The sequence below is a fragment of the Pholcus phalangioides genome, unplaced genomic scaffold (assembly GCF_987345545.1).
Source record: "Pholcus phalangioides strain wild (caught in Gottingen) unplaced genomic scaffold, Ppha-v1.0 ptg000004l_1, whole genome shotgun sequence".
NCBI lineage: Eukaryota > Metazoa > Arthropoda > Arachnida > Araneae > Pholcidae > Pholcus > Pholcus phalangioides.
Genome location: NW_028301597.1, coordinates 11,230,962 through 11,245,068, shown reverse-complemented (window position 1 = coordinate 11,245,068; position 14,107 = coordinate 11,230,962). Strand labels below are relative to the sequence as shown.

The window sequence follows — 14,107 nt, the reverse complement described above, 5'->3', positions numbered from 1 at the left end:
TGGTGATTATCCTTGGCCTTGTGGGGGGCAGGTGAAAGGGCACAAAGTTTTTCCGCAAAATTGTTTTTTTCTAATTGTCATCTGTTTTTTTATTTATTTCGATTGCGTCGATCTTTACCGGCTGGTTCTAGCGAACGACGAAATCGTATAATATACGCATGCGACAGAACGAGTGAGTTCAAGAGAAGACCAACATCAGGCTCGTTCGCTATTAACTGTGTGGCAACATAACTTTTAGGCCTAATTTAAAGTAGCACCACAGTGCTTCCAAAAGTGTGCATCGGATTCCTAGGAGTGTCGTGGTGAGCTGAAAATATGGATTTGTGCACACAAAACCTATTCTTTAGAGCGACTCTTTTATATGGAGAAAAACTACCAAACTTCTTGGGAAGCTGCCGATGAACCATGAATTACGCAAGGGATGCAGCTGACGAGAGAGAACCGTTGGAATACATTTGATCATTTTTGTCGCACCACGTTCATTTTCTGCACACGAGGGCTAATTAGACCGGGACCTACAATTTATTGCCGATTCCGAACGGCAGGCTTGTTTTTCATTCTCATCGAGAGGTTGGTGCGCTAACCCCTCGATGGGGGAATCCCTGCTGTAGCAATTTTTGCTGCGGTCAAGTCGCCGTTTTTTGTTGTACCCCTGTGTCAGGAATGTTTTCTGACAAGGACGAACTGGGTATCGAACTCGCGACACCTCTAAACATCCTTTGGTACTTTAGGCGAGCATCTTATCGACCAGGCTACCGCGCCCCGCCGTTGGAATACAGTAACAAGCTTGCAATCTAGACCAGAGATCCTTAACCTTTTTGCAGTCGCGAGCACTGCCTGTACCCATCATCAAAAGAAGAGCACTCTTATGTCATGTTTGACATACGAATGCATGAAATCCGGATGATTTTAATACAGTAAAATCTCGATAAGTTGTCACCAAGTTATCGAAAAATTATGACGGCGTAAGCAGATTTCCGTCAGTTTTAATGTGCAATGTTATGAAAATCGTATAAATTTAAAGTAATATGACATTTATTAAAGTATGAATCAAAATAAAAATATTAATAAAATTTATAGATTGCGAAAGAAAAAATAATAGTAATTTTTTTCTCTTATTAATTAAATTATTGTGGTGAAATGTACTGTACACTTTAATTTATACTAGTAATTTTTAATTTAGACTAACAGAGCAACTGTTTGAATAAGTAGCTTTTCTTCATAACAGAACTCTCTATTGCACATTAATTTTACATAGACATTAAATTTAATTTTAGTGTTTTAATTCTTCATCAGAAGTTCATGATGCAAGTACAAAGTAATCTCGAACACTTTTGACTTGGTGGAGGGGCCCTGGGTATGGAAAAGTAAACAGAAGACCTCAATTTCGGAAAGAATGTCAAATTTTTTTCAACAAAGATATTTTGTTTAAATTTCAAGCTCTAAATTAGTAGTCCATGCTTTCTATGATTATTTATTATCCGTGCCCGCAGTTGCACTTTGACTTGATTAATTTGATTCTTCGATTTACATAATTTTTGATTTCGTTACACTATATGTAATCTTTGACGTATCAATAAATTTTGGTTTTGCCGGAGATGCCCTGTCCCCCCCCCCCCTGAGGGGGAGAAGTGCTTCCATTGCTTCTTGCGACAGAGTTTGAGTGTCTTGCGGTTTCTCCAGTTTCTCCAATGGAACCCATGCAGAAATGAGATCTAGTTTGAACAGTCCCCCAACGTTCCAAAAACCTTAGTCAGCAAATGAATTTCCCCAGCGTAACTTTCGTTACTTAAACTGGTATATAGGATTTTATGGTGACTTTTAAGCATATGGCAATGCTGTTAACAACCTTTAGCGAGGGTTTAATAACATTGTGGTCTATGAGAGCTGGAAGGGCCTGAAGAAAAATAACTTATCAGGGTTATGACTTAACGAGGTTTTACTGTAATTGAATGCACAATTTGCACAGGGTGTTTAAATGAAACGTTGATCAAGTGCTCGCTAACACCAAATTGGAGCATCGATCACTCTGGGTGCTTCGGGGAGAACCGTGGTGCTCGCCTGCTCTAAACAGACACCTAAGCATGATGATTGAACAAATAACGTGTCTAATATTGAACTTCGAAAAATGTGAATAGGAAAAGGAATATGTGAAATCCGTCCTTCGAAAGGGCTATTGGTCTAATGCAGTGTTCAACTGTTGGGCCCTGACATCTGCCAAACTGGGCCGCGAGTGGTTTAATGCTTCATTTTTACCCATTTATTTCCCATTAATCTTGTATGTCCAGGCCTTCCAATCAAGAAAAAGAAATCAACCGTGCCGCAGAATTTCAAAGGTTGAGAAACACTATTTTTTAATGGCCACACATCTTGTGGGGCCCCCTAAGGGCCCTTTCACACGGAGCGGATGCGGATGCGGGTCCGGAAGAAGTTTTAACAATTGGAATATACTGCGCCTTTCAGACGAGCCGAAAAATCTCCGCACCTAGGAAATGTTCATGCGGGTCTGGACGTCGTCCGCATGTGTCAAAACCTAAGTGCGGGCTCCGCATCCGCACATAGAAGTTTTGACAATAGGTTTATTCGGGGCTATTCAGACGATGCGGATGCGGAGCGAATTCGTCCGCATCTTTGGGTACTTTTTGAAGGTGATTTTTCACGGAATTTTTTTTAATTATTTGCCATAATGATAAAATGACCATCATAAAACACCATATGATGGTCCCTGCTCATTAATATAATGTACCTACATACGTCTATCCCTTTGTTTCGTTCTGAGATTGAGATATAGCAACTTTAACTGCCTTTTGTCCATACTTTACAATTTTATACAATAAAACCTGCCAACAACGGCCACTGACGGAACAAAAATGATAAGCCGTTCTGTGCATTACGAATATTTAATTGACTACATACTTTAATAACTTTTAAATTTAATTTAAAAATTTTAATTTTTTTCTTTTTAAATTTTTAAAATTATTTAAAAATATAAATATCTGAAATACTATTTTAAATATTTGTTATTTTTTTTAAATTTTTAATCTGTTAATTTTTTTAAACTTTAGAAAAAATACTTTTATTAAACAATGATATCCACGTACGTGTTCACTCAGGGCCGGATTAAGACGTTTGAAGACCCTAGCACTTGAATATTTTTGGTGGTTCCCCCGATACCTACAAGTTTATTTTACACGATATTCAGTCTATAAACTTGAAAAAATGAAATTTTATATTTCAGAAGTGAGACTAATCTAAGGATGGGATTTCACTATAAAAGGTTTATGAAAGTTATTTTATAAAACTTGAAAAAAGCAACTAATAAATTTATCGGTTGCATTAGAGCAAATGCAACCGATAAATTTATTAGTTGCTTTTTTTTAAATAATTGTTATAAAATTTTTATAGTGTAATCCGGCCGGGATTATACTATAAAGTTTTATAAAAGAACTTTTATGAAAGTTGAAAAATTCAACCAATAGGCGCATCGGTTGCATTCCAGAAAATGCAACCGGTGCACGCACACACATTTTGCATTCAAAAAATTCAACCAATAAGATAATATTGGTTGAATTTTTCACGTTTTATCAAAGAGCTTTTACAAAACTTTTATAGTGTAATCCCGGCCTAAGGCTGGTATTACACTATAAAACTTGAAAAATGTAATCAATAAACACATCTGTTACATTCGAGCGAACTTAACTGATCGGCCTATCGGTTGCATTTTTCAAGTTTTATAAACTAACTTTTATAAAACTTTTATACTGTAATCCCGGCCTAAGACAGAATTGTGATGTGAATATTTCTAAGCGCAGACATTTTGAACGTCCCCACCCCTCCCCTTTTTTTCTACTTGCAAATTCTTTGATATCTCCTGAATTTTTTTTTTAGGAACATATTAGTTTCGGATGTTTTTGGATTGGATTTTTCGAACATTGGATGTTTTTGGAATTTTTCTTTCATATTTTTCCGGAAAGACAGATTTGTTTTCAAAATCTTTTGAAAATATTTTAAGACATTTTCTCCCATCGACTACTTGTGAGGATCGGAATGAAGATATCTTTATTCCCATATTCTATGTGGCTCTAGACTAAACCACCAAAGAATACCTCTAGGCTGCATATGGGCACTGAATCAGGGGTGAAGGAGAAAAACAGTTACAAAAATTGCGAAAAAATAGTTTTTATGCACGAATTTCAACCTAAAGATGCGGGCGAAACACCCGCATCTTCAGTGCTCGTGTGAAAGGGTATGCGGACCCGCTTCCGCATCCGCTCCGTGTGAAAGGGTATGCGGACCCGCTTCCGCATCCGCTCCGTGTGAAAGGGGCCTAAGCTGAGATCTTTGGCGAGCTCAGGACAAATTTTTCACGGGCCCCGTATAGTGAATTTATAGTGGGAAAAAACAAGAATGAGAATTCTCATTTAGCATCCCCAGCTGGATCAGCCCTCTACTGTGCTTCTCCCCAAATTGGAAAATTGGCTGGACTATGTTTGTACCCTTAAACGATGGTTTCGGCTCTCCATATACACTCATGTCCATAAATTAAGGATAATGCCAGCTCCGGCAAATAAAGGTTCAGAAACAAAACAAACGTTACTTATTCATAAAGCCCATTTATTAAAGAAAAGATAAAGAACAAAAACGATGGTGTATGTATGATACCATTCATAAAAACTATGATTTTTGTTCCCTGGAGCGATTGTAAAAAATATCTCCATTACAAAAACTTACTATTACGTAGTTGGTATGATGGTTAATACATTCTATGTCTCCCATGCGATGGAAATACAGTCCGTACAATGCCTAGGCATGCTGAGTATCAAATTATCGATCTGATCTTGGGGAAGATCACTCTACTCAGCAAGCAATGCTCTCCGAAGTTCCGATACACATGTAGGAGGTGGTTGACGGCCTGCAACTCGTCGGCCAAGCATGTCCCACACATGCTCTATCGAATTAAAGTCAGGTGAGAATGCTGGCCATTCCATACGGGTTATATCCTCAGATTCAAGGCATTCGTTTACGATGTTTGCTCGGTGAGGACGGGCATTGTCATCCATAAACACAAATTTTGCGCCCATGGTACCCTTAAACAAACGTACATGTTGTTCCAGAATGATGTCCCGATAAATTTGGGCTTTCATGGTTCCGGTTTGAACATGCAGATCTGTTCTGGAACCCAGTATAATTCCACCCCAAACGAGCAATGCTGCACCACCGCAACGGTGTCGTTCAATGATGTTGTCTTGGTGGTAACGGGTACCTGGCATTCTCCATGTGAAAGTCCGACGTGAATCGGACTGCAAGCTAAACCTGGACTCGTCGGAAAACATCACACAAGCCCACTGTAACGATGTCCACTTTGCATGTTCTCTACTCCAGGCTAATCGCTGCCGACAGTGAGTTGCCGTGAGCGGAACACATCTGACAGGCCTGCGAGCGTATAGACCAATATCTCCCAAACATCTGTACACGGTTTGCCTTGAAACTGTGGTACCCGTGGCTGCAGATAGCTGACGAGACAGGTCGGATGCTGTGCTTCTTTTGGCAGTTACTGCCAAATACCGGTTTTCATTCGGCGTTGTAACTCGGGGGCGACCTGTACTAACGTCTACTTACATTTCTGTTATCTTGGAATCGTTGCCAAAGCCTAGAGATGACACTTTAGGCAATTCCAAGTTCCACGGATACTTCCATCTGAGTACGCCCACATTCCAGGCGGCCGATAATTCTACCAAGTAAAAAATCATCCACATGCGTCCTCTTTGTCATAACTATTTGCTTATGGCGCTGAGCGCCTTACAGAACTCTTGTGAACAATTTTACTTCTTTGCCACCATTCCTTATACAAATACCCCCCTCTTACACTCTCGTCATTGTGAAGTACTATCGGCATCATCTGGTGGCTTCCTGAAATTTGCATATCATTCTTGCAGATGTGATAATTCTACAGGTGAAATTTTTACTTTAGATTTCGGTTCCTGTGTAATTCTGAGTTATCCTTAATTTATGGACATGAGTGTATAAGAAATGTTTCTTCTAATTTTCTTATTTTACCTGCGCCAATACGTTCTGCCTGTGCGCGTTAATGCAATCAGTAGAAAATGGGCTTATTCGTGCACATTCTATTAAGATGGCGCGCAGTTGTATGTTTTATGGAAAACGTGGTAAAAACTCTTTACTCGCCTTGAAATTTGTTACATATTCTTGAAAACTGTTTGGAACAATAACTATTATGCTTTTTAACGGCAGGGTGCAGATTATGTGATTAAAGGGATTTAAAGGATATGAAATGGATAAAAAATGAAATTTGTATTATGGCTATTGATAGAATTGCGATAAAAAAACATAGCATTGATTTCTTCATGATATCTCATCATATATATGACATTTGAATTGCAGTAATATGTAAGAATATTGCTGAGATGCATTAAAAAACTTATAATACAAAAATGCTGCATAAAAAAAATTAAGAATTCAAAAAGAAGTAAAAACGGGAAGTTAACCCGATAACATCCAGTCTTCCGTATATCTTGTATGAACAAATGAAGAGCGACATTCATGTCATATATATAGCCATCTGGTGGCTCATCGTCCATGAGCTATTGGCTGATCGGTTCACCGTCCATTGCACGGTTCCGTTCGGCACATATATACGCTCTAGCGAAGGAAAATCTCTATCTCCTCTGTAGCTTAGTGGTCAGAGCACTCGTCTGGCAATCGAGGGACCCGGGTTCGACCTCCGGTAGAGGCAGAGATGAGTTTTTCCTTCCTTAAAAAAATTAACATCTCAAATAATAAATATCTTCACAACATCCAGTCTTCCATATATCTAGTTTATTATAAAGAGATTAATATAATCACAGAGAAAAACACAATACGACCATCACGTCTATCGACTAACAAGCCACTCTATATTGGTGGGAAAACATATATGACCTACTTTCTCTCTCGTTGCTGCATCAGTGCCGCCACACTTGAGTTATGGAGGAGGTAAGCGGTGAAGAAAACATTACAGTAAATATCTCAACAATCCCCCTCTTAATGTGAAGTTTTCTTTTACAACATATGCAAAACAAATTTCACACAATTCAATATATATATATTCATATACAAAACCCCCTCATAAATATATAACGATCAATGTGATTTTTGTGACATAATGCAACGAACATAAACACAATTGACATGAAATGCAACACAAAATTTTGAATCAAATAATATGCATTACACAGAATACAATCCCAGCAGCTTACAGCAATTTTGATGTTTAGTCTTGCCAAGACCTTTGGTGAGCATGTCAGCTGGCATATCCAAAGAAGCTAAATATTTTATATCGATAATACCATGTTCATAAATTTCGCGAACAAAATGATATCGTATATCAATATGCTTGCTTCAATCACCTCGTTGTTTCTTGGTCTATTGACGATATCCCATGCTTTTTCTTGGGTTAATGCATCATATTCATCGCTCATGGCTTGTTTCCATTGCGCTCGATATGCGGCCCACGCAAAGCTTCAGAAACCGTAAGATTATTATCGGCGTCATCAATTAGCTGCATGGCCTCGTTATCTCGGATTGTTTTTATTTGGTACTCTTTTCCCTGTCTTGATAAGCTTAGGTCGACCCGGTGCTCGCACTTAAATGGGGGATAGGGTAGGAGATGCGTCACTGTCCGACTCATCTTTGCCCTCAGAAGAACTACTTTCATTCTCGCTAGAATCACATGATGACAGATTTACATTGTTGTTGCTTCTTTCAGTGTTTACGGTTTCGCGGTTGTATACAGGAAATGTGTTTTCATCATCACAATCGCTTACACAAGTTTTGGTTGGAAATACACATTAGACTTCACCATTGGAAGGAAGATTATTTTCAAACTCGTTGATAAATTTTACATCACGGCTTGCAATCACCTTTCTTGATTGTTTGTCCCACAGCCGATACGCTTTCGATTCAGATGCATATCCGATGAAAATATGCTCTTGCCTCTGAAATTTGCCTGTCTGAATACCCTGAAGTAGGATACACTTGGCTTGATGCCAAAAAATGCTTCGTATGGAGTTGTCATCTCTTCTCGTAGGTGCTCGATTTCGGAGGTACACAGCACAATTTACAGCTTCCACCCAGAAACTTGCGGGTAGCTTTGAGTGGATCAATAGATATCTTGCCATTTCTACAATTGTGAGATTCATACGCTCGGCGACACCGTTTTGTTGAGGAGTGTATGCGGCAGATTTTTCTCTCCGAATCCCTTGCTGTTGCAAATATTGGGTTAATTGAGACCCACAATATTCCAGCCCATTGTCGGTGCGAAGTGTTTTAATTTTCCATTTCGGCCTTGAATTTCACGAATGCACCTTTCACTTTGTCTTTAGTTTTGAGAAAATATACTTTCACATAACGAGATTTGTTATCAATAAATGTTACGAAATATCTCGAACCACTTAATGAGGGAACTTTCATGGGACCACACACATCGGAATGGACAAGGTCCAGCAAATTCTTGCTTTGATATCACGACTCTTTTGGGAACTTTGGGAACGGCGTAGCCGTTTGCTTACACTGGATGCATATTTTACAGTCCCTCAAAGAATCGGAATTTCCAAATGACATACCTCGTATCATTTGTTCGGCTTTCAGCTTCTTGAGATCCCTCTCATTCAGATGGCCATATCTTTGATGCCACTTCTGAAGATCGGTGACAACTGCAGCAGTTTCGATGTTTGGCGTCATGTAGTACAAGTCCCCATGGTGTTGTGCTCGTAGGAGTATGGATCCATCTGGCTCGATGATTCTTGCCTCTCGCTCGGTGAAGATGGCGGACTGGTCAGTAGCTTTGCACGTCGACAGCAGATTGCTCTTCAGCTCGGGAACGCACAAAACATTTTCTAGATGAATTGTTCTGGTCCTGCGTCCATCTGGCACCTTGATGCGAACGGTTCCTTTTCCCGTCACTTCGGCGGATTTATCGAGCCAGTTTCACGAACAAGTTTGATTGTTCGTTGATTTCACAAAAGTCTCTCGTCGTTCCACATGTGCGACCACTATCCAGACACCACTGTTTGGTAAACCTGGTTCAGCGCAGTATGTGGATCCTGTGCAGCCATCGAAGTGTCGTGTTTCAGCTTGTCTGTCAGCCCTCTTCTTCCAGCACGCTGAAGCTTTATGAACTTTCTTGGAGCAGAAGTTACAGATGTTTCGCAACGGCTTCTTCTTCGGCACATTCTTATTGTGGCTTATTTCTTTATGGCTTGACCACCGTTGCTGTACCTACTTCTCGGTGGAATAGCAAACTTGCTGGGAAAAATCGACATGATTTCCTATTCTTGCGTCCCACTCTTCAAGCAGCTTTATTTTCAAAGCTTCGGGCGTAGGTAGCTCATCACGGGACTCGATAGCGCGTCAGAAGTTTTAGCGCATTTGAAATTTGGATACCACACGAAGTTTCGACTTATATTCAAGTTTGGCAGAAACATTGGCCAAATGTGAGTTGGACTTATTGAGCAACTAAAACTGAAAAGTGAAAAATGTCTGAATAAAAAATATGTAGAAGTTATTTGCATATGCGGTATATATGTGTGTGTATATATATATATATATATGTGAGGGGATATTTTTTGTAAATGAAATACATATGCACAAAAAAAAAAAAGATATATTAGAAACACATTTTTTTTTGTGGATAATTTTTTATTAATGCATATTCTTATTTTTTGCACACATTTCAGAGTTTCAACTTTTTCAAGATTTCTAGGGCATATTTTGGGATTTTCAGTGTATATTTGGCATTTTAAGTGCACATTTTGGCATTTTAAGTGCACATTTTGGTATTTTAAGTGTTTATTTTTGCATTATTAAGTGCATATTTTTGCATATTTTTAGAGCATATTTTACCACTTTTTTAGTGCATGTAATCCGGGCTCTATTTATTACCATTCTTTTTATTATTATTTATGTCAGCGTGGCAACATGTCTTTTTATGTAGTCAAAGCGACTATCATTATTGTTTGTTTACATTCGGCTTATCTGCACGCCTGCCACACGCTCCTGCAGTTGAGTTTGTAATGGTTGTATAAATTGCAAATAAAACATGTAAATAATTAAAAATCAATGTATTCAACTTGTGAGCTCGCCTACTGAATGACGTTGCACCTCCAACACGTTACAGTGGTGACCCGGACGTGATTAACAATGCCGGTCAAACACTGCAAAGGTTCATGAACTCTGTACTTCAAGAATTTGACTTTAGTTTTCCTTACTTGGACGATGTATTTATTGCTTTGACATCTCCAGAGGAACATCTCATTCACTTAAGATGCATTTTCGAGAAATTCTCCGAATTCAGAATTGTCTTGAATATTGATAAGTGCATTTTTGGAAAATCTGAAGTAACATTTTTAGGACACACTGTAAGTGAGCATGGTATCAAACCATTGGAAAAGAAAGTTGAAGCTATCCTGAACTATCCACAACTGCAGGCCATTCAAAAGCTGCGTTGATTTCTCGGGATGCTTAAATTATTATAGATGTTTTATCCCAAACACCACGAAAAAGCAAATTTTGCTCAACGCGTACCTTTAAAATAGCAAAAGGCACAATAAACGTCTCATCCAATGGATTAAAGAATCCAAAATTGCCTTTGAAAATTGCAAGACTGATTTGGCTAATATAACCCTTTTGTCATATCCAGAGCAAAATTCTGTGTCGGCACTGATGGTTTTGATGGATCCGACTATGCAATTGGAGGTGCCCTATAACAGTGAGTTGGAAATGACTAGCAATCCATCACATTTTACTCTCGTAAATTGTCAAAAACTGATCAAAACTACAGTGCTTTCGACAGAGAACTATTAGCTATATACGCTGCTGTAAAGCATTTTCTAATACCTATTAGGACGGCACTTTATAATTTTTAGTGACCATAAACCATTGTCCTATACTTTCAATCACAGTAAGAACAACTCATCCAGGCAGATAAGGTATCTGGACTTTATATCACAATACTCCACCGATATTCGTCATATATCTGGTGTTGAAAATGTTGTTGCTGACACTTTTTCCCGTACGAGTTCGATCAAATTTCCTTCTCTCGATAATGAAGAAATTGCCAAAGCTCAAAGAGAAGATGAAAAGTTGAAACAACTTCGCACTTCTACTTGCTTAGAGTTCAAACCCATGCTGATCAACCGTGAAATTGAAATTTTATTCAACTGGAAAGGTTACACCTTACATTCCTGAACCATTTAGACCTCAAGCATTCAGTGCGACATCCCTGCATAACGACCCAGGATTCTGATCTGGCGAAATCAGTGCAATCTATACACAGTAAGAGAGACATGATTTCAAGGGAATTTCCAGGTTTTAAATTAGTAAATTTATTAACACCTTTAACAATTACGTAGCTTACGATTAACTAAATTATCACAATTATTTCTCAAATTCATACCAATCCCTATGCAAGTCTGTTGACTCTTCAATATAGTTCGGCGACAGAAGTTTGACGATCTGGAATTACACAACCAGTGACGTCATTGACCTTGATGGGAGTGAGTAAAAGTCAAGAGCCGAGACTCCACGTGGCGGCGAGAGCTGCAGACTCGACAGCTAGAGTCGAGGTGACGATCGGGAGGCGAGGATCGACGCCAAGCCAAATGACGGATGAACGATGACAGGATCCGGGACGACGGTTATGACAAAGGATGACTAGAGAGGAGGCATAAGATCCGGAACCAGCAAGCGATGTGCCGAGCACCAGTGAGATTTCATACTGTAGATGATTCACCAAAAGGCGACCACCTTCACCTTAAGTGATGAACACAGAGCTGAGAGCAAATACGATGAAATGAAATGCGAAGTGATGATCGTGACTCCGGGTATTTGTACCTAAAAAAAGGAAGTATAGCACGATCCAACTCCAGGGACCGACCATCTGAAAAAAATATACATCTGAGTGCGACCAATAGAAAAATATAACATCAAATTTGCATAAAGAAATGACAATATATTTTTATAGAAACTTTCACAAAACAAAATTGACAACAATAAATCAAAATGGCGATGTGATCAGGATCGTACATTTTTTTGGACTATGAACGTATGAAAATATCACAGAACAATTTAATCAACCGTGCACAAAAGGTAAGAAAACATAACAAATTCTATTATAAAATTATACAATTAAAACTATATAAACATGTTTCAAAATAAGAGAGAGAGGCAGGTTTTGCAAATTCCCCAATGGTGCCCTACTATTGTTACATCAGCACTGTGCACAATTTGAATCATCCTGGCAAACGAGCTACTGTCAGCCTGCTGGGCTGACTTCTGGTTAATTATTTAAGTAATTAACCAATTAGTAATTCTCAAGATTTGATAAACATGTTTACATACCCTGCATTATGTCTGACCTATAAAACCTAATTTCCGCAACCCAGTGATTACACGCGCGGAGGCAAGTTAAAGTATAAAAAATTTCTTTAATCTATAAATATCCATTACAATCATTAACCTTAAGAAAGATGTATCCTATACCAATTTAAGAATAATATATATTACCACACCTGACAGGTGAGTCAAGATATTACCTTATGCATCTGATAACATGCAACATCCTGATTATTTACTGGACTTTCAGGTCACAGTAAAAGTAGATAAGCGTACTCACCCCGGTCATCTTTGGTGATTTCCTTAACATCCTTGGTGCTGCTGCTTCCCGCACACTACGGCACTTCTTTTACTCTGCACTTACACACAGTACTCCAGACGTTTCATATTCCGCGACTTTCTACTATATATATATAGTCTGACTCTCTCTGTCCGCCAAACCAATGTTCCACTCTCATAACTCTCTTAACCAAAGTCCTCTATCAAAACAAATTTCCAACTTACATCTCCCTTCCTATCTCCTTTCATCATCGAGCCTCCTGATTTTACATCCTTTTCTGCTCCTCCCTAGAACCCAGGATTCGCTCCGCCTTGTAATTTTTCTCTTTGTGCTACATTTTAATTTGAGGCCTCTAGCAAGGGCAATACGATTGGACTTTTGCGTGACCATTCCGGAGAAGATCTGTGCTATTCATCCCTAATAAATTTCGCCCCTTCCTAAATACTCAGAACGCCTACGTGCACCGGTCACCTTCATATCAATACCTAAGGCGACCCCCCCATGTTACAATCAGAGCACAGGAGCAATAATGGGCAATGCCGCTTTGCACTTATACACGGAAGAGCCAAAAAAACTGGTCACCGGCCTAATATCGTGTAGGGTCCCCACGAGCCTGCAGAAGTGCCGCATTACGACATGGTATGGACTCGACTAATGTCTGAAGTAGTGCTGGAGGTAATTGACACCATGAATCCTGCAGGGCTGTCAAAAAATCCGTAGGAGTAAGAGGGGGTGGAGATCTCTTCTGAACAGCACGTTGCAAGGCATCCCAGATATGTTCAATAATGTTCATGTCTGGGGATTTAGGTGGCCAGCGGAAGTGTCTAAGTCAGAAGAGCGTTCTTGGAGCCACTTTGTAGCACCTGTCTGCGTGCGGGGTGTCGCATTGTCCTGCTGAAATTGTCCAAGTCCGTCGGAATGCACAATGGACATGAATGGGTGCAGGTGATCAGACAGGATACTTACGTACAGGGTTGGTAAAAAAAACCAAAAAACCGGGTTTTTTTGGTTTAAACCGGTTTTTTTGTTTTAAACCGGTTTTTTTGTTTTAAACCTTTTTTTTTTGTTTTAAATAGTATTAACATTAAAAACAATGAAATTTCTGAAAAAATCATTCAAACTTCCAATAATTAACAAAAATAAAATGTTTATTAATGTAATTAACACTATTCCCATGCTAATTAATCAATAAATATTTATTACATTTTAACAAAAACCAACTTTTGCAATTTAATTATTTTTGCTTAACTCAATGGATTACTGTGTGTTTGAAAATTCTTTTAATGTTATTATTAATCATATAATATATAAAGGTTTTTCTCCAGTTACTTTCAATATACTTAATTACGAAGATATTTTGCAAAAAGTAATAAAAATTAGGTGAATATAATGCATTTAATGAAGCATAAATAATGCAGATTAATTAACGATGATTTA

At 38.7% G+C, this 14,107-nt stretch overlaps 1 protein-coding gene across 2 annotated transcripts in view; it reads left to right on the top strand.

Annotated features, from left to right (window-relative positions):
• The window catches only part of LOC149086534 (uncharacterized), a 55,296-nt gene that overhangs the window by 29,047 nt on the left and 12,142 nt on the right, over window positions 1-14,107 (top strand). The window lies entirely within an intron of this gene.